The sequence below is a fragment of the Rhinichthys klamathensis genome, unplaced genomic scaffold, assembly GCF_029890125.1.
Source record: "Rhinichthys klamathensis goyatoka isolate OS25496 unplaced genomic scaffold, OSU_Roscu_1.1 h1tg000760l_1, whole genome shotgun sequence".
Lineage (NCBI taxonomy): Eukaryota > Metazoa > Chordata > Actinopteri > Cypriniformes > Leuciscidae > Rhinichthys > Rhinichthys klamathensis.
This window is the reverse complement of record NW_026607164.1, coordinates 288,462-316,052: the sequence shown is the minus strand read 5'-3', so window position 1 is coordinate 316,052 and position 27,591 is coordinate 288,462. Positions and strand designations below refer to the sequence as shown.

The following is a 27,591-nucleotide window of genomic DNA, read 5'->3' as shown; positions in this document are numbered from 1 at the left end:
ACAGACCAGCCTGAGACCAACACTGTCGACAGACCAGCCTGAGACCAACACAGTCGACAGACCAGCCTGAGACCAACACAGTCAACAGACCAGCCTGAGACCAACACAGTCAACAGACCAGCCTGAGACCAACACAGTCGACATACCAGCCTGAGACCAACACATTCAACAGACCAGCCTGAGACCAACACAGTCAACAGACCAGCCTGAGACCAACACAGTCGACAGACCAGCCCGAGACCAACACAGTCGACAGACCAGCCTGAAACCAACACAGTCAACAGACCAGCCTGAGACCAACACAGTCAACAGACCAGCCTGAGACCAACACAGTCAACAGACCAGCCTGAGACCAACACAGTCGACAGACCAGCCTGAGACCAACACAGTCGACAGACCAGCCTGAGACAAACACAGTCAACAGACCAGCCTGAGACCAACACAGTCGACAGACCAGCCTGAGACCAACACAGTCGACAGACCAGCCTGAAACCAACACAGTCAACAGACCAGCCTGAGACCAACACAGTCAACAGACCAGCCTGAGACCAACACAGTCAACAGACCAGCCTGAGACCAACACAGTCGACAGACCAGCCTGAGACCAACACAGTCGACAGACCAGCCTGAGACAAACACAGTCAACAGACCAGCCTGAGACCAACACAGTCGACAGACCAGCCTGAGACAAACACAGTCAACAGACCAGCCTGAGACCAACACAGTCAACAGACCAGCCTGAGACCAACACAGTCAACAGACCAGCCTGAGACCAACACAGTCAACAGACCAGCCTGAGACCAACACAGTCAACAGACCAGCCTGAGACCAACACAGTCAACAGACCAGCCTGAGACCAAAACAGTCGACAGACCAGCCTGAGACAAACACAGTCGACAGACCAGCCTGAGACCAACACAGTCGACAGACCAGCCTGAGACCAACACAGTCAACAGACCAGCCTGAGACAAACACAGTCAACAGACCAGCCTGAGACCAACACAGTCAACAGACCAGCCTGAGACCAAAACAGTCGACAGACCAGCCTGAGACAAACACAGTCGACAGACCAGCCTGAGACCAACACAGTCGACAGACCAGCCTGACACCCTGAAGAAGTCCTTCACTGCTTGCTGCACCGATCACTGTCAGTGGGCAACACAAGCAGCTGATCGCGACTCCTGGCGGTGCACAGGCCATCAGGCAAGACCTTTACCTGCAGTCGTTGTGGCAGGACCTGCCTGTCCCGCATAGGCCTCGTCAGCCACCAACATGCCTGTAGAAGACGTGGATGGCCTTCCTAAATCTTTGTTCGTTCGTTCGTTCGCGAAGCCAAGCCATGATGAATGGCAAGGAAAGCCTCTTATACTTGTTAGCGGCCACGTATGAGGTATGATTCTGGGTGTTTCTCCCTCATATCTGCTTCAAGGTCTTGATCAATTGTGGCATTTCTTTGTTGTTTAGAATCCAGTATTCCCGTAATACTTTTGTCTTTTATAAGTTTAATGAAAAACGCTGTTTTGTCTTCTGTCCAAACACACCGTCTACGTCATACCATATACGTCAGGTGATCTGTAAATGCGAAAAAAATGTTTCCATTGCAGTTTTGAGAAATATTCCTTTTTCGAATTGCCTGGAAAACCACCTTATGCGAGCGTAAAACTTTTTTTTTTCGATATATGGGAGTTTTTGTGAAATTTACATGTTTTCATTGGGCCTATTTTCAATTTGCAATTTCAATTTGAGCAATTTAAAGGGTAATGAAAACACAGCTAGTATCAGTAACAGTAAAGTAATAGTATCAGTGCCATAATGGTAACAATGATGCAACAGTAACACTGCCAGATACATTTCCGGGAAAAAAAGGGATGAGTAAGAGATGGAAAATGCAGAGGCTCACTGGGAAAATGACAAGAAGAACACACAGGGAGGAAGAGACAGAGAGACAGAAATAAAGAGATGTTCTCATATTTATTTGATGATGGAGCAGAGGCTTTTACTGGCAGGTGTAAAGAGCCCTCTCCTCTGTTAGAGAAATAGCCCCGGATAGAAAAAGAGCTAAAAACATTCATCTCTCTTTATACAGCGAGCACACACACACACACACACACACACACACACACACACACACACACACACACACACACACACACACACACACACACACACACACACACACACACACACACACACACACACACACACACACACACACACACACACACACACACACACACACACACACACACACACATACTGGTACGGGTGGTTTATAAAGACTTTTTCCCCTAAAAAGTTCCATCCTGGTTTATGGGGACCCACCTTTCCCTTTGTCATAGAGATTAATAATAAATATTAAACTGCTCCTTATGGCATGGGGTAAAAATCTGACTGCTCAGAATTTAATTCTAATGAAACAGTCTGGTAATATGAAGACCTGACAAACTAAAGCACTGTAAGGACAGGGCAGGAGTGGGCGTTTCCTGATTTAATTATGATTTATGAGGACTACCCTGGTTTATCTGGACATCACTCACATACATACACACACACACACCTGACCCTTAATTATGAGGACAACCCCGGTTTATCTGGACATCTCACACATACACACACACACCTAACCCTTAATTATGAGGACTAACCTGGTATAACCTGGACTAACTTTACCCATGAGAGTGCCACATCACTTAAGTTTGTTTCAATACCAGCATATAGAAAAACAAAACAAGAAATTATCAGCAATTGTTCAACCTGGCTTAAACTTTAAGAGAGATTTCAGAAAACTAACCTGAGTTTGTAATGTGAGATTTAGCAGGTGTGAAGTGAGTGAAGAGCAAAGAGAGAAGAAGGAAAGTGAAATACGGAAATATTTTAGCTTTAAAAATTAAGAAATTAAAAAACCAAAAGGAGAGTTTACTATTTAACCATCACTGACAAATGCATTCACCCACAAATATTTTTCATAATTGAACCTTGAATGTCAGTCTTAATTTATTCATTAGATTAAGAAGTTTTGTCTAAAGATAGTTTTGAATAAAGCTAAATATTTCCAGTTGATTGGGTTTGGGTTTTGTTAAAGGTGACCTATAATTCAAAATTGAATTTACCTTGGTATAGTCAAATAACAAGAGTTCAGTGCATGGACATGACATAGAGTGAATCTCAAACTGGACTGTTTTCGCGTTCTCATTTAATTCACGTTTATGAAAAACACCCCTGAAAAACGGTCGGTTCTCCACACAATACCGACTGTGACGCAATAGTCGGGATCATTAATATGTACGCCTCCAAATATTTGCATAATGCCAGCCCTCAATGCCAGGCGGAACTGCGCAGCCGAAGCATGGCAGTTGCTCAGTGTTTGGATGTACACATGAACACAAAAGTATTTTTTAGTTCCTTCATCTGAGCCTCTGAAGAAACAATGGGTTAATTTTATTTTCTCTGGAAATTTCCAAACATTTCACCGACTGTTTCCTCAACTTGGGCCAATACAGAGCTGGCCTCGGATCGAGCTACCAAGCAACACTTTCTGATGTGTAATTGTTCAAGTTCAGACAGGTAATCTTTCTCTCAAAATCGTTCAATACTGTTTATGCATCAGTAAGTCAAGCCAGTGACTAAAATATCAGCTTCACATCGTTTCTTTTAGTAGGATGAAAATAATCGTATTTAAATTGTGAACAAATTATATACAGAAAGAACAATCTTTCCACACAGCGCGAGTTTATCTGGACACTTGCCAAACTCGTTATGAAATCAATGACGCACGTTACTGCACAACGAAGCTCTTACTGTATTTACATCATCGTGTTTGCATTGGTGAAAGCAGAGAGAGTGCAGAAACTGCTTTGCAATGATAAGATCTTCATTCTCGCGATCAACACACCGTCATCTGCTCAATGCTCATCAAGGCAACATTTTATGTGATGGGAATAGATCTAAATACTTTAAAAACATCTCACGATTCGTTAATCTCTATAGCTGTTATAGTAAAAACGTATAATAGCAGTAGTAAAAGTATTCGGGAGAGAGTTTCACATGTAATGCGTAGCTATTTCATATGCAAGCATGTCAGCCAATCACAGCAGTGGCTGGCTACACTGAATCCCACAGCAGACACGCCCCTTCAAACAGAGTGTTCAAATCAGAGGCTAAAAGCAGGCTAGGAAAAATGCCATTTATTTCTAAATTATGAATATTTTTTATCTAAAAAACATACTAACATTATAAGGGTAACCCAGGAAACATTATAAAATAATAATAAAAAACATTCAAGGGCACCTTTAATGTAAAAAGAGAAGATTGTTCAATACATCAGTAACCATATGAATCATGCATACACACACACAACCCTAACTAACCCTTGATTATGGGGACATTTTGGGTTTAACTGGACCTCACTCACACACACTCTCAAACACACACAACCCTAACTAACCCTTGATTATGGGGACATTTTGGGTTTAACTGGACCTCACTCACACACACTCTCAAACAAACACAAACACCTAACTAACCCTGGATTATGAGGACATTTTGGGTTTAACTGGACCTCACTCAAACACACACTCTCAAACACACACAAACACCTAACTAACCCTGGATTATGAGGACATTTTGGGTTTAACTGGACCTCACTCACACACACTCTCAAACACACACAAACACCTAACTAACCCTGGATTATGAGGACATTTTGGGTTTAACTGGACCTCACTCACACACACTCTCAAACACACACAAACACCTAACTAACCCTGGATTATGAGGACATTTTGGGTTTAACTGGACCTCACTCACACACACACACACACAACCCTAACTAACCCTTGATTATGGGGACATTTTGGGTTTAACTGGACCTCACTCACACACACTCTCAAACACACACAAACACCTAACTAACCCTTGATTATGAGGACATTTTGGGTTTAACTGGACCTCACTCACACACTCTCAAACACACACAAACACCTAACTAACCCTTGATTATGAGGACATTTTGGGTTTAACTGGACCTCACTCACACACACTCTCAAACACACACAAACACCTAACTAACCCTTGATTATGAGGACATTTTGGGTTTAACTGGACCTCACAAACACACACAAACACCTGACTAACCCTTGATTATGAGGACAAACTGGGTTTAACTGGACCTCACTCACACACTCTCAAACACACACAAACACCTAACTAACCCTTGATTATGAGGACAAACTGGGTTTAAATGGACATCACTATTAACTCCACACATAGCAGGAGTACCTGTATTAGAGTTAACCATACTAAACCAAATCAACTATTCTACATTAAAGAGTGAATTCACAAATTATTGTGCATCTTTTTGCTGCCACTAAACCTGTAAAAGTAATACGCACACCTAAGGAAATAGTGCTACAATGTGCTGTTGCTATATCAACCAACATATACACATGTGGTGCAAAATGAACCTGGTTGGAGAAAATTCAGTGATCAAAGATCAGCAAGTTTTACACTTCATAGAAGACTAGTTAAAGGGCAATTAGATGAAGAAATGCAACTAGACAGCCAATAAAAACTAACAAAATTAAACTGAAAGGGCAATTTTTATTTTGCAAATGGTAAAAAAAGGCTCAACAACTGAGATCTAATAAGGCCATTATTAGAGATGCACAGATTGATCGGCTTGGGACCGGAATTGGCCGATTTTCACGTGATCGGCCGGTCAGTCTGACATATGCCGATTTTATACCGGTCAAACGCACTCGGGCGCCGCATGATTAACATCAGCATCACACGTGCACACGGAACGCACATGTAGAAAACCTCGTGAATTACGGCCGTTTCACACCGCAAGCGTGAGAGGCGCGTATTTTTTTCGGCGTGCATTCACTGATTAACATGCATCACACCGGGAGCGGGAGCAGAGCGTCAAGCAGGAGCGTCGCGTGAGCAGCAGTGAAGCGGTTTCGGCACAGAGTCTATTTTTGCTGCGCTGCTCACACTCAATTAAAGTGAAAGCACACTTTTTTTGATGGGCAAAATAAATATGATTTCACACAAAAAGTGCCCAAAATGCACAGAATTTGCATGTCTAGTGTGTTTTAACAAGAACTGGAGTAGGCTATGTCAGAAAAGAAAATGAAGAAGACTCAAAAATATTTATAGAAAATTCACCCATTTAAACTTGTTTTTATTATTCAGTTTGGGTAGAAGTATATGGTGTTTTATAAAAATAAAAAAATAGAAAATAAATATTTGTGTGTGCTGTAAAGTGGTTAGAAAAAATGAAATCGGAATCGGCTAAAATCGGTATCGGCAGGTCAAACTCGGAAAAATCGGAATCGGCCTAGAAAATTGTAATCGGTGCATCTCTAACCATTATGGGACTAAAGTGCATGAGGGAGTGTGCCTCAAAATGACCTCAGCAACACACTGGAAATAAAACCAAATTAAATTGCCTTCCAGTAAATGCATGTATTTGTACATTTCTTTCAAAACAGTGTTTTAATAAAAGTAAATAAAAGGATGTCTTGAACACTCTTCTGGCCCAACAACAGTTTAGAGAACAAAACCCACAGACATTAAAGGTTGTATCAGCGATTTCAGGCCCAAATATAAATGATCACATTCATCTAATTTTTCCTAACGATCCGCTAGCTGCCCGCTCCATAAGCATGCCGTCCAAAAACCGCGTCTCTGTAGGCAGCCTAGGCTCTGAGATCTGCACACAAAAACAATGGGTTTCACCAACCACTCAAAACCAAAATAAACAGTGTTCCAACCAATCACCGACAGTTCCAACCAATCACCGCAAAATCTCAAACCACAACACCCCCACCTTTTGTGTGCAGATCTCAGAGCCTAGGCTGCCTACAGAGACACGGTTTTTGGACGGCATGCTTATGGAGCGGGCAGCTAGCGGATCGTTAGGAAAAATTAGATGAATGTGATCATTTATATTTGGGCCTGAAATCGCTGATACAACCTTTAATGGAAGGCGACACTGATCTCTCGAAGAACTCTAAGAAGATTTCTTTTTCAACATCAAACCTCGGTTCCTCACGAAATCCCTTATATTTTGGGCCGTTCTTTCTCTCAGAACAGGGTCCTCTGCAGTCTTGCACTGCTCACACTCTGCCTTTGTTGCAAGGTGTCCCTTTGAAATATGGACTCTGAAATGTTTCATGACAGCATTCACTTCATTTGGGCTCCATGGCCTTTTCGCAATTCTCCTCAATTTGGTCCCTGTAAAACAAACAAACAAACAAACATATACATACAGATATGTATACCTATACACCTATATGTATATACATGGAATAACTTTAATATAACCAAATGTTTAAATACCTCTGGAGTTCTCAGTTTCATCCTGATTCATTTGGCTTTTTCCTGAGGGGTAAAAAGCAAGAATTAAAATGTATTCCAGCCCTACGATCCAAACAGTTTCGGACCATGTGAAATATCAGCAGATAAGCACACAGGGAAAACTAGTCTCTGGTCCTGTGTAACATGAAAAGGACCACTTTACACTGAATTACTGTGGAAGATAAAAAATAAAATCAACATGTATCCTTTTTCTCAAATAAATATCTAAAATATATGCGCACACACATACCTGTGGAGCTGTCAGCCTCACCCAGGCCCATTTTTGTTTTTTTCTAAGGGAAAAAAAGCAACACACTATTCATCTTCTCTACACAGCAAACAGGTATATATAATATATATATAATTATTATTATTATTATTATTATGTAAATATGAGGGCTCTGAACCAGTTCAAAGAATGAAAACAAAAACTGGGGAAAAACCAGAAACGATTACTTGAAATGACCATTAACTGGTTAATAATGGTGTTTTTTTTCTTCTTTTTTCTGTTTAAAGGGTAATTCCACCGGTTGAGACATGAATATGTATTGAAAGTGGGTCATATATGTAGTAGAATAGTAGCATACATTTCTAATTTGGGTCCTTCTTGGCCGATAAAAGGCAGAAAATGACTTTTTAGTGCTTGTGGATTGTAGACAACAATCCCCATAGTGCATTGCAATGCTCAGCTCCGCAGGCCACTCCCACTACCTACTGCCTGGAAATCATTTCACACAATTTCTAGTGAAGAGTTACTTTGTGAACTAATTATTTGCTTTATCATGCTCGTTAGCTGAGATAGCTTATACCTGCGTGCATGAAGTTGTCTGGACTAGTGTTCTTCCACAGCTTTCTCAGTCATTTTTACCGTCCGTTTTTCACTATCTTGTTCATCCATAACGAGCGAATGTTTACACACTTTATTAGTGCAAATATCAAAACCGTAGGGTGAGCTTAACACACACACACTGCGTTCCACTTTTATTTATTTATTTCTCACACAGCGGCGCGCGCCATAGTCCTCTAGGTTTCGATTAACGATCCACAGCACAGCAAGGAAAGCTACGACTTAGTTTCACCGTGAAAGTTTCCTCCTTCCGGCTTTTATCTCGATATCGTACAGTAGAAATTGGCACCGCTGGAATGAAAAAGTTTCTGCCGGTGAAATCAAACGCACGGCACTGATCAGTGATGTGTCTGTTAGCGCATTAGGTCCAACCCCCTATGGGCGGGTTTGAAAGGGTGGGAACTAGAGCTTGTAGTCTTTACAGAAATCCCCCCCTCTTACACTTCCTCCTACAATGACGTAAAATGACGATTTTAGGAGGAAGTGAAAAGGGTAAATAGCGGATTTCTCTCGTCTCAGGGGAAAATGAGAGAGTGTTGCACGACCATTCAATAGTATGACTGGGTTTCTAACAATGATGCAGATACTGACATTTGCATGTAAGGCCAAGCCATTTTCGACTTGACACAGGTCCACTGCAATCTTCACAAGAATCCAAACTGGAGATAACAGCACTGTGAACTTCATGGTGGCACTATAACAAAAATTATTTATTAAATCAACATATATTGAACATAGCACAACTTTCATTCCAGAGTGTGGTGTGAATGGGCCTTAACAGTTTACGTCTCTGTGACTGAAAGTCACAAAGCATATCCAGATTGAAAAGTGTGCATATTGGGTCTACAGCTTACCCACAATAAAGAAGCAGCCGACACATACCCAAAGCAACATCTTTTCCACAAACCCTAACCCTGACATGATGGTCCTCGTAGTGGAGAACTGTCCTTATATTTCAGGTCAGTGTCATGCCCATCCCCCAACGCACGAGTTATGAAAATGAATGAACCGATTCCATTTTACACAAAGGAACAAATATTATCCAACAGATTGACTTAATTTATATCAATCTGTATAATAATTCCAATCGTAATTTCAAAAGCAGTTATGTTAAAAAAAATAGAGAAAAAAACTTCATGGGGTTCCATATAGGCTACAGAAAGAGTTTTTAAAAACATGGTTGTGTAACAAGGTGCGATTTGCTGGTGGGGGATTTCCCCCCTCCACAGTAATCAATGCTATAGCCTAATTTACCAATAGACCATATCACATATATTGTATATTTTTAAAAATATGCAACACGCACGTTTAAACAACAAACGATACAATCTGAACCGGCGCTTCTGCTCCTGTATTGAGAGATAACATGCAGCGCGTTTCAGCTACGATCCTGGTTCCAGTGGCCTTAATACATTCACGGCTTTTCAGAATGTCACAAAGCGTTTTGAGATGTTTTTGAACGAAATATTGATTGTTTATAATTAAGTGTTTTGGCACACCGAGTGGCGCTACGCATTGTTCTAAAATTGGGTTTTATTCTGGCATGTTGAACTAGAGTTCGACAAACGCGGCGGCACTTTCACTTGAATTAATTTTTTTCTCATTACAGCTAAAAGAACTTAAAAGGCTAGCCTACTCCGTAATTTTTGGTCATACAGATAAGATATCATCTTTTTTTAAACTGTAAAAGGTCTATAATATGCTAACGATAAAACGTTTTCTCGCTCATGTGAACGAACACACTGGAGAAACAAACGTTTGGTCATTTCACAAAGAGTAAAATCATGGCCGAGTGGAAGAACTTACGGTTCGATCATTTAGATGACACGGGTTCAAATCCCGAACAAACTTGGTACTTTTGTAAATTTTATATTAGCCTATTAATGCATTTTATATCCGATTATTAATGCAGAGAGATTTGTCTAGTTCTAAAACTCTGTTACACCATATAGTTTTTGCTTATATTTATAAAATAAAATTGCCAAGCATTTCCATTTTACACTGGAACAAATAGTATCCAACAGAATGACTTTACATCTGTATAATAATACCAATCGTAATTTATAAATAGCTATAGCCTATATAAATTTTTGGGATTCCCTATAGGTTATAGGCTACTTCACCAATATACCATATACAATATATAAAATAGAGATATGCAACAGGCACGTTTAAACGACAAACAATAAAATCAAAACCAGCGTTTCAGTTGTTCATTAGTTCCAGTGGCCTTAATGTAGGCCCTATGCACGGCTTTTCCAAAAGGTCACAAAGCGTTTTGAGATTATTTTGAATGAAATATTGAAGTTTATAATTAAGTGTTTTGGCACACCACGCCGAGTGGCGCTATTGTTCTAAAGTCGGGTTTTATTCTGGCATGTTGAATTAGAGTTCGACAAACGCGGCGGCGCGTTCATTTGGATTTATTTTTCTCATAACAGCTAAAATAGCTTAATAGGCTACTCCGTATTTTTTGCCTACATCGTTCAAAACTGTAAACTTCTATTCATATTAGGCTAACAACATTTTAGCTGTCGTCTCGTCTCTGTCTCCGGGAACTGCGCGTCACAAAAATGAACCGAAAACCACTTGCCTCAGCTCAGTCACGATAAGAAATCGGCTATGTCTAAAGCCTTTAATTGTCTAAATATTTAATAAATGTTATCTGATTATGTAATCCATCTGAAACTGAGAGGTACAGATGATCTACTCAAACATGTTTAGCTATGATGTGAGCGCTTCCCAACGAGGAAAGGACAAGGGGGAAAATCTCGCTCTAATTAAATGTAGGCTAAATCGCCCTGAATTAAAATGTAAAAGCAGATCAAATAATTTTTGTCGAAATGTTGCTATATTGTTTCATTTAAGTTCATAATTATTCTATAAATGTTATTTAGTTTAACAGCAGCACAACGAAGCACTGTGGTTTGAGGTTTATTTGAATAAAAAAGAACAACTTATTGAAATTGAATGAATTATTGAAATGAAATATTTAGTAATTATGTTTCATGACAGAAATATCACTACATGTAGCTTACATTATTTAATTCCTTCATTATCAACACTTTAATAGTCTAATGCTAGAATAGCGGTTTAAGTGTGAATTGCGACTTCTTTTTGTTGTAAGTCAGTCTCAGAGAGCCTGTGGGGGGGTTGGAGGGACAGTGGCTTTATCGGCACAATAGGTGTTAATGTTCCTCTTTCATATGGAGATGTCGGATAGCCAGCCTGCAGGCAAAGGCTAAATTCTTATAAATCTCTCGGTGTGTCCAAATGTAGGCCCTATATCTTATTAAATTATAAATATTGTAGTTTATTTTTTGTATTTAAAGTTTTCACACAAAATTTCAATTAAAGTGTTCAATCCAGTTGTTTCAACTGGTTTTGTAGAGTTTTAGAGTTTTAGAATGTTTGAGCACTGTGTATGATTGTCAACAATCTGGCATTATCTAAACATTAATTGTTGACTAAACACATTCATGCCACAGCAGATACAGAGCTCTTTAATTCGCGATCAGCCTCGTTTTATTGTAAGGTGAATTCAACAAGGCATGCTTTGTCTTTGAAGCAACAAAGGCTAAATAATTTGTTACAGTTTTTTTTTTTGGAGGGAGGGAGGGAGACAAAATAAACTTGCTAAAAAGAGATCCAGCGCGAGAGACAGGCAAAGAAAAACGCATGTTCTTAATTTATGTGGCTTTGGACTATTTTCGTTTTGTACTGTTTTAATTGTTTAATTTAGCTGAAATTCCTTTGACAATACAAATTTAAAATGTTGCAAGAATAAGATTCTGTGTTTCTTACATTCTTCAAAATTTGCGATGGGTTTCAAACTTAATTAATTGTAGTGTTCTTTTACATTTTCATTTGTTTTTATATTGAAAGTAATACTATTTAGTTAGTCTGTCAAGTCAACAAAATCAGTCTTTTCTGATTTGTTCAATGTATGGATCTGTTTTGAAAAATTTCTCCCGTTGCTATGGCCAGGTATCACTGTCAGTCAACTCAATTTCGTGAATGATTCACAAAACAATAATTTAGCAGATTAAAGACGAGCTTCATTATTTTCATTTTCTGACGCGATCAGCTTTCTTTTTTTATTTATTTTCATTTCCCTCATCAGCTTTGTCGTGCAGCGGACATGGAATGTAGCAAATTTACGTTAATGTGGCATTGATAATTAAACAAAACGCTTGACATTAAATAAATAAACAGTTAATGAACTCGCTAATAAACAGTTACCTATTTAGGCATCAAGAACGGTAAAACATAAAGTCGGCCAACATTGAGATGAGTTGGCTACATTGAGATTCGATCTCGGATCGCTTGAAGCTCCGTGAGGCTCATGTTGTTGCGTTAACCACTGAGCTACCGTCTGAACGCTATTAAATTACGTCTTATGCTCTTCCAGACCCTCATTGATAGCCTAATATATTTCTGTTGCAATGTTTTATTTCTGTTATAATGTTTTCACTATTTATTCAATTTAATTTCAGTATTGCGATTATGAATTCGTTTAACTACAATGTTTCACTTGAATTCATCTGTTACCAGCTTTCAATCGCTCTGAATGAGTCGCGGCGCGGCGGTAGATTACGCAATAGAGAGAATAAACTGACACCTTGATTGTAGCGCCTCTTAGCGGTAAAAGGCAGCAAATACACATCCGAATTTTACCAAGTATTATTCTTGAGTACCAACTGTACCCAAAGCAACATCTTTTCCACAAACCCTAACCCTGACATGATGGTCCTCGTAGTGGAGAACTGTCCTTATATTTCAGGTCAGTGTCATGCCCATCCCCCAACGCACGAGTTATGAAAATGTATGAACCGAGCAATGTACATTTTACTCGAATTTGAGACGTCACAACAGCGTCTTTAAGACGACAGTCCACGTCAACCAGTCTAGCATGATGCCCAACCATCCTACACTTAACATTGCCTGTGTCAAAGAGAAGAAAACAATGAAGGAACATGCGCTCACTTACTTTCTGTTTCACTGATGAGGATGGATTCACACTGCATTCAGTCACAGCCACTGATGTCTCGTCACACAATTCCTGTAATTATGAGAAAGACAGGTACAACACTGAGGCAAGGATGCTTGCCAATCGGTCACCGCAACTAATTCTAGTATCAACCAAAGACTAAATATCTAGTGTCCCTTTCATGGCTCCGTCATGCACAAAGCAGACGTGCAGAATTTTTTTTAATAATCTGCATCATATAAAAAACTAACATTCATGAAATACAGAACATGGTTGACTTTCAGTGATAAAGTCTTTAAGAGACTCACCCTTAAACGCGAAGGCCAAGAGGAATCCCCATAGTTGTATGTGACCTCCTCATCTGGAAAGATATGTCTTATACTAAACAGACACAGGTGTGGCCTTCCGTCAACAATGATTGTCTTGACTTTGCAATTTGGATTTTTGTCATCATCATTCCTCCACCGTCCTCTTTTGTTGCATCTATGCTGTGATAAAAATAGTGCAGTAAGAAACTTAAAACATAGACACACACTGAAACATACGGTTCTAACTGAACATTTGGGTTAGGCTAACCTTGGCCTATTTAACCTATATTCAAATACACATTGTGAAAGTTAACTTGACTTCCTAAGAATTTAATAGGTCAGATGATCCACTTAAGGTAAAAAAAATAATACCCCAGTTGAACAATAACCATGTTATTGATTATCACTAACTAATAAGTTCCTAATGTTATGAGAACCCTAGCAAATCTGCTATTGTAATAGTGCGGCACGATTAATCTTATCGCAATCGTAATCGCGATGTCAAGCCTGTGCGATTATATGGCGCAAAATGCTGCGATTTTATGTAAAATAAACAATGGGCTGTTAACGCAATTAACGCAGCATCTGTTATTATTTGTCATCCTTTGGCTAGTGTTACATGATAATGCTCTCATGCGATTGCTTAAAACCATTCATGCGAGACAAGTCAAAAGAGAGCGCGCTGAATGTCCGACTGTGACTCACAGAAAGACACGCGCCAGAATACAGTTCTCTTTCGCTCTTGAACGAACAACAACACACACAATTATGCCAAAATGTCGTTTGTCGAGTATCTTCATAACATAAGAGCAGTCTTATGATGGACGTATAGAGTTGTGAGAGGATGAGGCGCATGTGAGATCCGTGTCTCTGTCAGCAGCGGCTGCTCTTAAAGGGCCGGCAGCCAAAGCTTTCTGTCAGTAAAGTTAATCAAAGAACAAAGGGGACAGAGAAAATTACTCACTGCTCTTGACTAAAGAACTTATGTAGCTTTAATAAGGATTAGTCTATTTATTATTTATGCAGCGCAGAGTCGCAGACTGTTTGATAACTTTATTAAATTTCTGCATACCTGTTAGACAGGAAGGGCACAGGTAAATATGACATGTCATTTATAATGGGTTTATGTGAGGATTATTTGAAGGTCACTTAAATTAAAAGCTGTTATATTTTTTGACGTCTAATAAATGTTTTTTAAAAAATTATAGCTTTCAATTGTAATGATGGAATCACTGTAATGTTGGATGGCTATAATTAATGTTTTAAATGGGGGTGGATTAATTTTTATCCAGACATCAATGGCTTAGATGTTATCAATCATTTAGTTGTTGTTGCTAGTTTGAGTTGAGAAATACACATTTCAGAATTATCACTAATCTGTGTGTGCATTTTGCTTTAGAACCAAGCAAGTTGACTCATGAAACCATTTGTTTATTATATCGCAATCGCATATTCCAATTGCAATATTGACCTCAATAATCACAATGACATTTTCCCCAAATCGTGCAGCCCTATATTGTAATAATAATAGTAATAATAATAAATCATAATTATAACTGTTTTTATTAGAATGACATGCAACTAGTTTGCTCTGAATATGAACCAAAAATAAATAAACCAAAAAAGAAACAGCCAGCTTACCAATAACGTGTTCCATTCCATGTGAAGTCAAACAAGTAGTTGCCTTGAACATCTTTAACATGTTTACTTTGAGAGAGAATCCCACGGTATTCAACAACAAAGGTGGATGGTTCAATGTGCTCAAGTGCAAACACACCTCTCCCTGAAAGGGCAAAATAATATATAATAATACAAATAAAACATGAATCCAAGTGCACCTATATGTTACACAGCTAACCAACCTATCCTTTTAAAGAGTTAAATCCTGTAAAACTGTGTAATGTAATATGAGGTGCAGGAAATAAAAAAAATAATCAAGCATTGGTTTTCACTGCGATATAGCCTACTAGTTGATTTTGGTTACACTATTCTCTGTATACATAGTTTTATGTATTTATTTTAAAATAATAATTATAAAAAAATTGTTTAAAGTTTTTTTTTTCATCTCTTAACCTTTATGAAAATGAGCGGCTTACCCAAGGGTAAAATGTGTGAATGTGAAAGATCATGTCCAGACTGCCAGCAATAGGCCTACTTTTCATTCTTACAAGTGCATGCCTACTTTATGATTTGATTTGCCTGCAGTCTGAACATAGTCAAATTGCCTTGTGGTGTTTGTCGTCCCTCAATGAAGGCTTTGTCTTTGCCCGACAATATGTGTTCTTTTGCATCCTGCTCAGGTTTTATTCTCTTCTTTCTTAACATGTTGACTGAAAACATTCCAGACAACATAATTAGTATGTATTTATAAATATATAAATATATATAAATATAGATATAGATATATATATATATATATATATAGATAGATAGATAGATAGATAGATAGATATGCTTTATATACAGTACATTATTGTCAGACTGTAGACTATATCAATAAATACAACATTTTACACAGAAATAGTTGATCAGTGAGGTTTTGAGGCTTGTTACTTTTGATAAGAAACAGTCTCCGATTTCAAATTCAGTCCATTTTAATACCATTTTATCACTCTTTAATGTGGCGCCTCAGATCAAATGAAGCTAAACTCGTTACTTAGAAAAATTAACTAGAGAGAGAAAGTTTTAGAAAATGTTACATGTATTACACCTGATTTACATTAAAATAATAAATGTAAAATCGAATTGGAAATAGAATCGAAAGCACGTGAATTAAAATTGAATGGAATCATAAAATGTCTGCTAATATCCAGCCCTAAAATGAATCAACCAGATAATTTTGGCAAGTCATTCTAATGACAGTAACGTTACATTAATGAAAGTATACTTTTACATTAGTCTCGTTTCTGTTTATTTAATATATTTCTGTATCTTACTGTATTAAACTGTAAATTCATCCACTCAACTTTACCAGTCATCATGATGACAACATAGATTTGATTTATTTCAAAATGTAAATTAATTCTCTCAAGCATCCATGGAGATGTATCTTTCATCAACTAATACTAATACTAGTATCCAACTGCTTATGGATTTATATTAGCTACGTTTAGTGGCCACGTTTAAAGTAATGTAACTAACGTTATTAAAAACTGTCTGACTCATGACACTTAACTCCATAAAGGTAGAATATATAAATAAACGCACTTACCTTCCTCGTGATAAAGTGAAAATCTCCCACTATAGCTCGTCAACTTCGCTCGAATTCTGCTAATTAATCTTTCATGATGATGATTAATCTTCTGATTAATCACACGGTCACACCACACGTCTGCGATAGAAGATCAGAGGCGCAGGCGCGCTGACTTTGACGGATGTGAAATGCAGCCAATCACTGACGAGGATTCCAGCAGCCAATCACTGACGAGGATTCCAGCGTTCCACCAATGAATCGCGCTTGGGCGTGGTCTGGGTGTATGAAATGTGTATGATACTGCAGTAGCGTCGAATTTCACATAGAGGGAGATTATACACTCTGAGCATACTCTGGCACACACTGAAAAACGGGTACAACGGATTTATAAGGACATATTGAGAAAAAGCGGGAGGTGGTTAGCCGCAGCCTGATAAGCCTTTCTACACTGCTCGACTTATGAGGACACTAGTGCTGTCCTCGTAGTTACGGTATGTCCTCATAGAGTCGGTATGTATCCATGGTTTTTGTCCTCATAATCCGGTCGCACCAACGCACACACACACACACACACACACACACACACACACACACACACACACACACACACAACAGCTCAAACTCTTCTGGAATTTCCAACTTTAAAACAATACCTTCAAAAATATCGAAATTCGATACTATTTTCGAAACCACAGAGAGGTAGAACAAGAAGAAGATGGTAAGATAAGAACAAATAAACAAATTGCAAACAATAGCAAAAATAAATACAATAGAATAAAGAGACAAATGAAAAAAATATGGCTTTACGTTTTTCAGGTGGGTCTAACAGTAGTATTCAGGTAAGAAATACTACAGAAATTAAAGTAATCAAATTTAAAATAACACAGGATACTTTTCATTGTAAATTCAAATTAAATACAGATTAATGCTTACAATTAAAGTTACAAAAGTTATTCAGTCAGGAGCAGCGAGTGATATTCTCTTCAGACAACAGCAGGTTTATTAGGCTGCTGTCACTTTAAGAGCTTATGCACGGATCCGATATACTGTTACACAACATGCATTTTCTTTTTCAACTATTTACGTTCCAAAACGGACGGTATTTACCTCAATACTCGGCAAGACTGGCATTTTGATATCATTTTTGTATGTATTTGACCGTTTAAGCGCAATGAGCCACGGAAAAGAAGTCAGTTTTGCACTCGCGAGCTGTTTGAGAGATGGCTTTATGAGAGCGTCACTTATATAGATCAGTGGTGCGCACACTTTTGGTGTGAGCGCGAAACCTGCAATAATGACAAAAACTATGTGCAATACATGCACTATTCAACCGGAGCGAATGAGAGGAGTTTGGTTTGTGTCAATTCGCCGTCGGAGAGAGAGAGAGCGAGAGCGCGCAGCTGGTATTGGTGTATCCATACTGCAGAAAAGCAGTATTAGAACCGTTTCAGATATTTCAGTACCGATACAAAATATGAAATATCTATATTTCTGACAACACTACTGTGCCCTTTATTTTTTTAACACAATATATGATATTTCCTCATACACATTATCTCCCACAGACTTTCTTTGATGGGGAAGGTTGTTGCCTCAAAATTAAAGGCGCAGTAAGTGACTTCCGTGAAACGCTGTTGAAACTTGCACCGAGCATCACAACACACTTGTAGCCAATCAGCAGAAGGGGGCGTGTTCACTCATGATGGGGGAGGAGAGAGTGAGCCAATCAGCAGTAGGGGGCATGTCCACTCATGATGAGGGAGGAGAGAGTGAGCCAATCAGCATTAGGGGGCGGGTCCACTCATGACGGGAGTGTGTTTGTTTGGGTTGATTTCCAAATATCAACAGTGTTTCTCAGAAATCGCTTACTGCATCTTTAAAGGTGAATGACAGAGACATAACGCCAGCAGGGGTCACTCATACTACATTAAATAAAGTATAAACAGTAATACATAATACATGGAACCGGTTTGACAGTATATTGTTTGTTTATATTGCTATGGGTGTTGCGCAGTGATCCAAGGGTCAGTTAGATGAAGCGGTCATAGCCAATCAGCATCAAGGACCGGAACTACTTGTTTTATAATAAGAGTTCCACTGTTGCTGAAAGGCCAGTCATGGCAGCCACAGTTCACTGTTGCCTGGCAACCTTCCAAAGCTGCTGCAAAGAGACTTGCCGGTTCTGTGACGAGACAATTCTTGTCTGTCTACATCTGTCTCTGTCATTCTCTTTCTGTGAGTGTGTGTTTGTGCAATACATGTTCCTCTCTAGAATGGCACACGTGTGTGATTGTATAACTGTGTTTGTTGGTCCCTTTGTTTGTCATAAATTTGCAGCTTCAGGTAAGCAGCACATACCTAAAGAGATAACAGAGGAGATTTAGAAAGAGTGATAGAAAACATGGAGAAAGATTGAGGAAAGAGTAAATGTGATGAGCGCACGGTCCGCAGGTAGACGGCACCGGGGGCGAATGAAATAGACAAAGAAAAACACAGAAAACAAAGAATGAGGGAAACAGGGGGAGACTAAAATACACAAAACGTGATAAACATCAAGATGGAGAGGGAAAGAAAGAGTAAATAAAAAGGGACTATAGCTGGGTTCACATATTTTTATGAGAATATTGGGATATAGCATTAAAATTGCAAGATGGAATCACCAAGATGTGAATTCAATTTCCAAAACGCACTTAAAAATGTATGCAGCAAGTTGAAGTGGAATTATTCTCTAATTGGTCATTTGAATAAACTACAATGAAAAAAAAAAAGAAAAAATCTAATAAATTAATCAGTAATGTGACTTTGCCTCAACAGGTCGTCTTAATCGCAAAATCCTTCCAGTGCACTGAATCGTCCACTCCCTAAAAACTCCCACAATGCACTATGAAAAAAGGGAGCATCGATGCACACTATGTTCCTTTAACGGAAGTTCTGAAGCGCGAAACAATCATGTGGCAACACACACAATGACACGCGATTGATGTAAAAAATAAATAATTTTTTTTTAAGTTATATTTCAGCATAAACATGTATCACTAGACAATCACTAGGCAATGAACATAATCTATCATTTATAATTCATTTACAGCTGAAATGTTATGTAACAATCAAAGTATTTTATCATAATGTACTTTTAAATAACAAACAAATAATGTCAGAAAGAGGTCTGTGATGATCTTGTTCATAAATGCCAGAAGAGACGTTGTACAACAAAGATGTTGTCATGTCACTATCAGTGTCCCAATTGTGTAGTGAGTGAGTGAGCCAGGGTCCTTACTGTGCGTCTGTCCTTGCCAGTGCCTGAATTTGTGTGCATTATACACTGTTTCACGACCGAGGGAGCCGATTGAGACGTGATGTAAATGACAAGCAAGAAACTCCACAGCAAAGACTCTGGCATGGATTACTATAGTAAAAACTGAGCATCACAAATGCTGCTCCTAGATAACTAAATCTGTGAGTCTGTGACACCATTCTGGGGTAGTTTATTAGGATTTGACAGTGTGTGTGTGTGTGTGTGTGTGTGTCCTTCTCTTGAGCTCCATCTATCATTCTCCCCCCCACACACACACCCACACACCCCGCCCAACGCCCCCCACCCCCCACACACACACTGTGACACACACACACACACAGAATAATATTGCATTTCGAAATGATGGATCTCACTTCATGCTTTATAAAACCCACAACCTCTTCTTTATGAAAATTAAAAATTCAACATTTTTCCCATCAATCTAATATTTCAAACCAGAGACTCATTACTTCGCTAATTAGTACTGTGAATATCTCATTTTCACAAAAATATTAAATCACGCTCTGATTGTAATGAGAAAATTATGATACGATCATTAAATATGCTGATGGTACTGATTATTCCAGGATTAAAAAGGCTTCGCATGTTCAATACCCAATCAATGTGTGTGAGAGAGAGCAATATGGACGCATTCATCATCCCTGCTCCTTATATGCGTGTGTACACATCGCACAGCACTTTCAGAAACAGCTTTATTGGTATTATTATTATTAGCTGTAAGCTAGTGAATATGCATCTCAGGGTTGAGCTGAAATGGCAGGTTTGGGATGAATAGCTTGAGATTGGCGGCCATGATCTTATCTCGCCTCCTAATTACCATGCTGCAGTCAGACAGCTCCATCCAGCCAATGGCATCGCGGCCTGCCTCATCATATTCATAAGCTGATTTAAATATGGATTAATTTGTGAAAAGGCTAAAAATCCCCAGGCCTCGGCTCCCCGGTCTTAAAGTCCCTGTAAAGGCAATTTCAAAAAAAAATTCTAAACACATTATAAATGTTAGAAATGTGTTGCTAAAACATATTACAAAGACTGTGAACTGTGAGGTACTGATTTGTGGAGTTAGACCGTTAAACAGTTTTTCACCATTGCTATTTTCCGGATTTTCTGGGCGGGGCTAAAACAGGGCTTGATGACGCACTGGAGCCCTTGAGCTCCTGGACACGCCCCTACTTGATGACGCACTGTAGCCGCTGAGGCTGGCCGCTCCTAACAATAATAGAGCACATTCACATCAGTTTGCCGCTCAATCGCGAGTTACTGTCAGCACTATTATTAGTAACACAGCCTACAGATTGCTAGCTACTAGCTATGCCTTCGTCACGGAAATGCGTAGGCCTACTACCTGGATGCGATCACCGGATCACGTACAAAACAGATCGGTGTCCTTATTTAAATTTCCGAAAAACGATTACATCAAGAAGAAGTGGATTAATTTTGTGAAGAGCCACCTTGATGGAGAGCTGAGGATCACCGCCAACACCCGCCTCTGTAAGTGATCATTTTACACGGGATAGTTTTATAAACTTTCGTCGGAGATAACTGTCAGGGATTCACTGATAATCCGCTGTTACTGGTGAGGGGCCGAACCGACTCCCGCCTGGCCTTCATCCTCCCGTCGCGCCGACAACTGGTGTCATCGGCAGTGCGTGTGCCCACTGCCCACCGTGCGAGCATCTATTCCGGCTGTAGAGTTGAGTGTGGCGAGTCGACGGCAGCTTTCCCGCGAGTGGGCGTGGTTTCAGCGCAGCCAGTGGACACGCCCCCAGCGTTTGAGAGCAGAGAATACTGCTCATTTCTTCAAGATTTTGATAGCTTATTTTATGTACTTGCTGGCTTTTTTTATCATTCAAATTTGGCTGGGTGACTAATAACTAATTTTTCTGTGGTGTGACAAACTCAAAACACATACTTAATTTTGACTTTACAGGGACTTTAAATGCTGACTTGCTAGAAGTGATTCCAGATGACGCATTAACAACTTCATAGTCAGTTGTGTTGAAAAGCAGCCACAATGCATTTCATTACATACTTTTGTGTTTGTGATACTCAGTGAGAGTAATGCAGACTGACAGGTTTGTAGGAGGCTCAGTAATTCAGTACTTTGGAAAAAAAGCAAGTGACAGTTCGATCATCACTGTGAGCACTCGAACATGAACTCCATAGATCTTCAGTAAACAAATGTCAATGTCTTTCAAAGATTTGCGGTTAAACATGCCAATTTTGGAGCGTACCGCAATCCACTTTTGAGAAGTTGGATAAGATGAGTAAGTGGCTATGTGTGTGTACAGACAATCCCTCTATGAATCTTACTTGCCGACCAGCTCGCTGATGCCACCACATTAAGAGCTGCTGATAATGGAAGTTGGACTGAAAAGATTTCTTCCTCTCGTTTAGTCATCCTATTCCACTTTTTACAGCCGTTTGATCATCTTTTTCATCTTTCTCTCGTGCTATCATCCATCAAGCGATAAGTAAATCTCAAGCACATCTCAATTCTCTCGAACTGTGCATCTTTGACAACATTTCAGTAACATTTACATAGCGTAGACTAACCCCTCAGTCTTAAACAATGGACTCAACAGATCTGCGGTCCTCGTTCGGAGGAGTACACGTGTGTGTTGCTATGTGTTGATAAGAGAGAAACACACTGTGCTGAATAATATCTTATCTGTAGTGCCAACGGGAGGAAAGAAAAAGACCAAATGCTCTGATTAGTGTTTTTGTACAGCAACAGCCTCCGACTCCAGGCCTCTGCCATTTCAGAGAGAAAATGAAATGGGAAAAGAAACAAAAGAGGAACAAAAATGAATGCAGAGTCTAACAATAAGAGTAAAATGAGACATAAAAAAGCAAATGAGGCTAGTTAATGAGTTGGACCAGTCACGGTCGCCCTCAGACAAAGAGGAAGTTGCAGTGGTATATGCAAATGCTGGTAATAAGACAGACATTGATTTATCCATACGTGGAGAGGCTCTGCCATGACATGCTCATTCCTCATTGAACTTCTGTCAGAGACTTCAGGGACATTGCAAATGAGCGATATTGCGGTGAGTCATAATTCACTTCACACCGAGAGTTGACCCGGAGCATATGTAGCATGCAGATAATCACAGGTAATGCAATTTTCAATTAGATTTTTTTGCAGAGGAAACACTGGTTTCTGGCTTATCTAGACGAATCAAAGACTTACTATGCGCAGAGCCGCGGTTAAAGGACTTCAAAGCGATCGGCGAATATCAAACACGCGGACTCAAATCATTAGGGGGAAAAGCGCTTTAATCGAATAGGTGCTGATGTGTGATATTTTAGCCCTGACTCCGCAGCCCCTAAGGTGTCTTTTGGTAAATAAATCACAAGTTTAATCCCATCTTCACAAGATCTTTCCGAGCCAAATGAAGGCTCGTGTCCTGCCGGGGGTCCCAAACTTTAGATGGGTGAGTTTTCACATGCTTGGTTGACCCGTTCTGCCTCAAGGGATACATGTGCATCTCTGGCCCTGCGTTTTAGTCGATCGGATCACAAGTAGACGAGGGACCCTTACGGAGCAAAAATATATGGGAATATACTGCAAAATATAATGCGATATATTACATGATACATTTACATATATGGGAAACTAGTGTTTATATGCATTGAGATGTATGGCTATATATTAATGAATATCAAATATTTATTAACACTTATGTGCTGTTGGGGATGTTTTCAGCCTCTATGGGGTATTTTTGAGTCTTAATTTGGCCATAACTTTTTGCGTGTTTCAGCAAATGGAATGATTTTTGGTGACAAATCTTATTTTGACACATATTTTGGGAAAATGCTTTGAAATTTTTCAAAAACTCAACAGTACACTCTGGGCAAATTTACTACCATTTCGTTATGTTCGTGGCTAACAGCCACTACTTTAAACTGCTGTAAAAATAAATCAGATAAATATTTTTTACACATTTTTTTGCATAAATCTATTAATCAACCTCAGTCCTGATCAAAACAACGACATGTTTAAAACAAATTCAGGATTTTAACTCTTTAATTGCCAAATTTATAAATGATGTCACTGATTTGGGGAAAAAAACACACAAAATGACTTATTTTCAATATATATAAAATATAAAATGTGATTGTGGACTGGATTTTTTTTTTACCTTAAGAAAGGGTAGTGAATTTGAACAATGCACAAGGGTTAAATGAAGACAAAAATAGCATTACATGTAATATTCATAAAGCTTTATCCTTTGAGTACATATATCGCACATACATGTTCCCATATAAATGTGTCCCAGAATGAGTTACAACAGATTTCTAGTTCCCAGCATGCTTTGCTTCTGACTGACTTCTGAAAGGAGAGCAAATGTTAAAATTATGTTATTTAATGTGTTTTGCTCAATATTAATATGGGGGAGATCTGTTTAAAGTGTTTAATGGTCTATTATTTTGGAATTGAAAAGGTTTTCTGGTATGTCTGAGTTTTTGGGGTCACCATTGTGCTGAAGAGTAGAGCCTGTAGTAAAGTTGACGATTGGCCAATAATAATTGCTATATTAATAAAGTAATGACTGTGCACTCCACATCATCTCTTGGTTAAATACCTTAGTACATGCAGGTGTTCTTATGATAGCTAGCTTGAAAATGTGACATTTATAATCTAAATAATGAAAAAATATAAGAAATATATTACATTACATATTTCTCTAAATATGTGTATTCATTTTGCAAGAGTAAATATATATCTTTACCTGCGTGTTTAAAAGATGCAATTGTTATAGCAAATAAGCCAAGAGTACAGTGATCCAGTGATGACTGCATATTGGTGTTGTCATCAATAAAGATTAAAAGTCATGATTATGAAAAACTTCATGTAGCAGTGCATGCTGGGTACCTAATACCTAGTACCCATTGACACCTATACTCAAAACATTTTTAGAACATGAACTAATGATTTTCAGTAAAGACTACTAATGTAAACTTGATTTGTCTATTGCACCCACTTAAGAAACTCAACATGTTTAGTTTCAGCTTGTGTAAAAACTAAAGTGGTATGGGGAGCGGGTTTCCACGCGATTTGCAAGTAAAGTCAACTAATTCGGGTTAAGAATGCCGCTTCCCATAATGTTACGCATGAGGTCAGGAGACGGAGAGAAGACGGTCTTTTGTGGCTGTTTGCACACATTCGACCACATGAGCGTTTACACTACAAAAGCAATCCGGTCGAATGTGTTTTCGACTCTGTCTGGAAGTGGTGGAAAGTGGACAAACTCAAAGTGTTTTAGACCCCGTTTACACCTGTATTTAGCGTCGTCCAATTGTGATCCGATTGACCAAACCACATCTTAATAGCAGGTGTGAACAGAGCTTCTAACTGTTAACCACTTTTCTGATGCCCTGAAACGGTCAGTTCCATAGTTGACTTTCTTATGTGGACTCTCAATTGAAAAACCAGTGTCTACCACAGTTTCTACCTACTCTTAAAAAGTATTTGTTGTTGGTTCAGTCGGTAACACTTTATCTCGATAGTCCACTTTAGACATTCTACTAACTATAAGTAACTTTTCAACTACATGTCAACTAACTGTCATTAGAGAATTAGTAGACTGTCTGCTTAATATCTGCTAACACTTTATTTTGTTTGTCCCCCAACAGATATTCTGTTGACTATAAGTAACTTAGCAACTACAAGTCAACTTGTTCTCCTAACCCGAACCCTAACACCTAACCATAACCTACCTGTCTACTGACAGTCTACTACAGCCTACTAATACTCTAAAGACAGTTAGTTGACATGTAGTTGAAAAGTTACTTATAGTTAGTAGAATGTCTAAAGTGACTATCGAAATAAAGTGTAACCGTTCAGTCTGTAAATTCCTTATTTCTTAAATAAGCAATTAGAGACCAAAAATTTGTTGGGACATGGTGTTAAACAGTTCAGACAAAAATGAAAAATCCTTCATCGTTTGAAAAGTCAAAACACTGGACCCCATTGACTTCCAAAGTGTGGACAAACTCTTTTCTCCCCCCCTCAAAATATCTCCTTTTGTGTCCCACAGAACAAAGATACGGGTTTGGAACAAGATGAGAGGCGAGTAAATGACAGAATTTTAATTTCTGTCCTTTCATTTAGTCATTTGAGGCAAAAATGCACCTTCTCCTGAGACCAGTGCTCATAAATACTCCAAGTGATAGATTCTCACTGAACCTTTAAATAATAGATGCACTAATTGCATTTTTGAGCTTTTAATTTCATATGTGCTATCACCTACTAAGTGTTACCCGGGCGGTGGTATTTAAACTGGCACAGCACATTTGCACATGACATTGTGTGAGCGCCCGATTTGGTTCTAAGCAATGAGATGTGGATGACAGCAAGCTAATGAGAGAAACATCTGGGATTTGAGAGTGTGAAAGGGAAACTCTTGTTCTCTTCATAGGGTTCGATTGCCGGTCCCAGCCAAAATAGCACACTCCATCTGGACCGAGAGCTGTCAGCCAGGACGAACCAATGTGTGTGTAGAGGAAGAGTCGGTGTGAGAGAGGACATCCAGTAAAGACAAATGATAATGTGTCCTTATGATAACTGCACAAACATTTCATTAGTTAAACACACAATTGCATTCAAATAGTGATGCTCTGAGAGGCGGTTGACAAGGGACAAGTCATCGTAGACCCAATTCACAACATATTAAACTTAAAAAAATATATAATTTCCCTAAAATAGACCTGTACTATTGACGTGAGCTGGTCTGGCAAATGTACAGCATTCAAAACCACGGACAGAACAAAGTGTACCTAGAAAAGAAAGCTTTTATTGAAAATGTAGTCTTAGCCATAATTTAAGTAGTCATGAATATATTTGCAACAGTGTTGTTGAACACTTATATTGCGACACTTATATTGCAAGTTAGTCAGACACCTGTGAATGCACAAAATAAAGAGTATATATAGAGAGTGTATCCCCAAAATTAGGCTACATACTGCCCAGGTAAAAAAAGTAGAGCTGTTTGGATTTAAATAGGCAAATGCTTAAAGGGATACTCCACTTTTTTTGGAAATAGGCTCATTTTACAACTCCCCCAGAGTTAAACTGTTGAGTTTTACCGTTTTTGAATCCATTCAGCCGATCTCCGGTTCTGGCGGTACCACTTTTAGCATAGCTTAGCATACATCATTGAAGTGGACAATGAATGCAGCAGGCGTAATGATATGACGCAGCACCTGAAAATACTCCCCAGCTCGGTAAAGTTGGTTATGTTGACGGAAGGTAGCCTATTTTCAGGCGCTGCGTCATATCATTACGCCTGCTGCACTCATGGTACGGCAGTAAAGTTTCTTGATTATTACGCAGGAATGAGAGTATAGTTCCTATAGCCATATCAGCCTAGAAAATCGCAACTTTACATTTTCCGTCGGTCTTAGCGCACGATGTAACTACAGAAGAGTCAAGTTTTAAATAGGAAAAATATCGAAACTCTTTGGTATTTTTTTTTTGAGAAATGCTAATGGTCTTGTCCACTTCAATGATGTATGCTAAGCTATGCTAAAAGTGGTACCGCCAGAACCAGAGATCGGCTGAATGGATTC

General features: G+C 38.9%; 1 protein-coding gene across 2 annotated transcripts in view; it reads right to left on the bottom strand.

Moving 5' to 3' along the window:
- Positions 1-27,591, bottom strand: part of nlgn2a (neuroligin 2a) — a 229,095-nt gene that overhangs the window by 32,582 nt on the left and 168,922 nt on the right. The window lies entirely within an intron of this gene.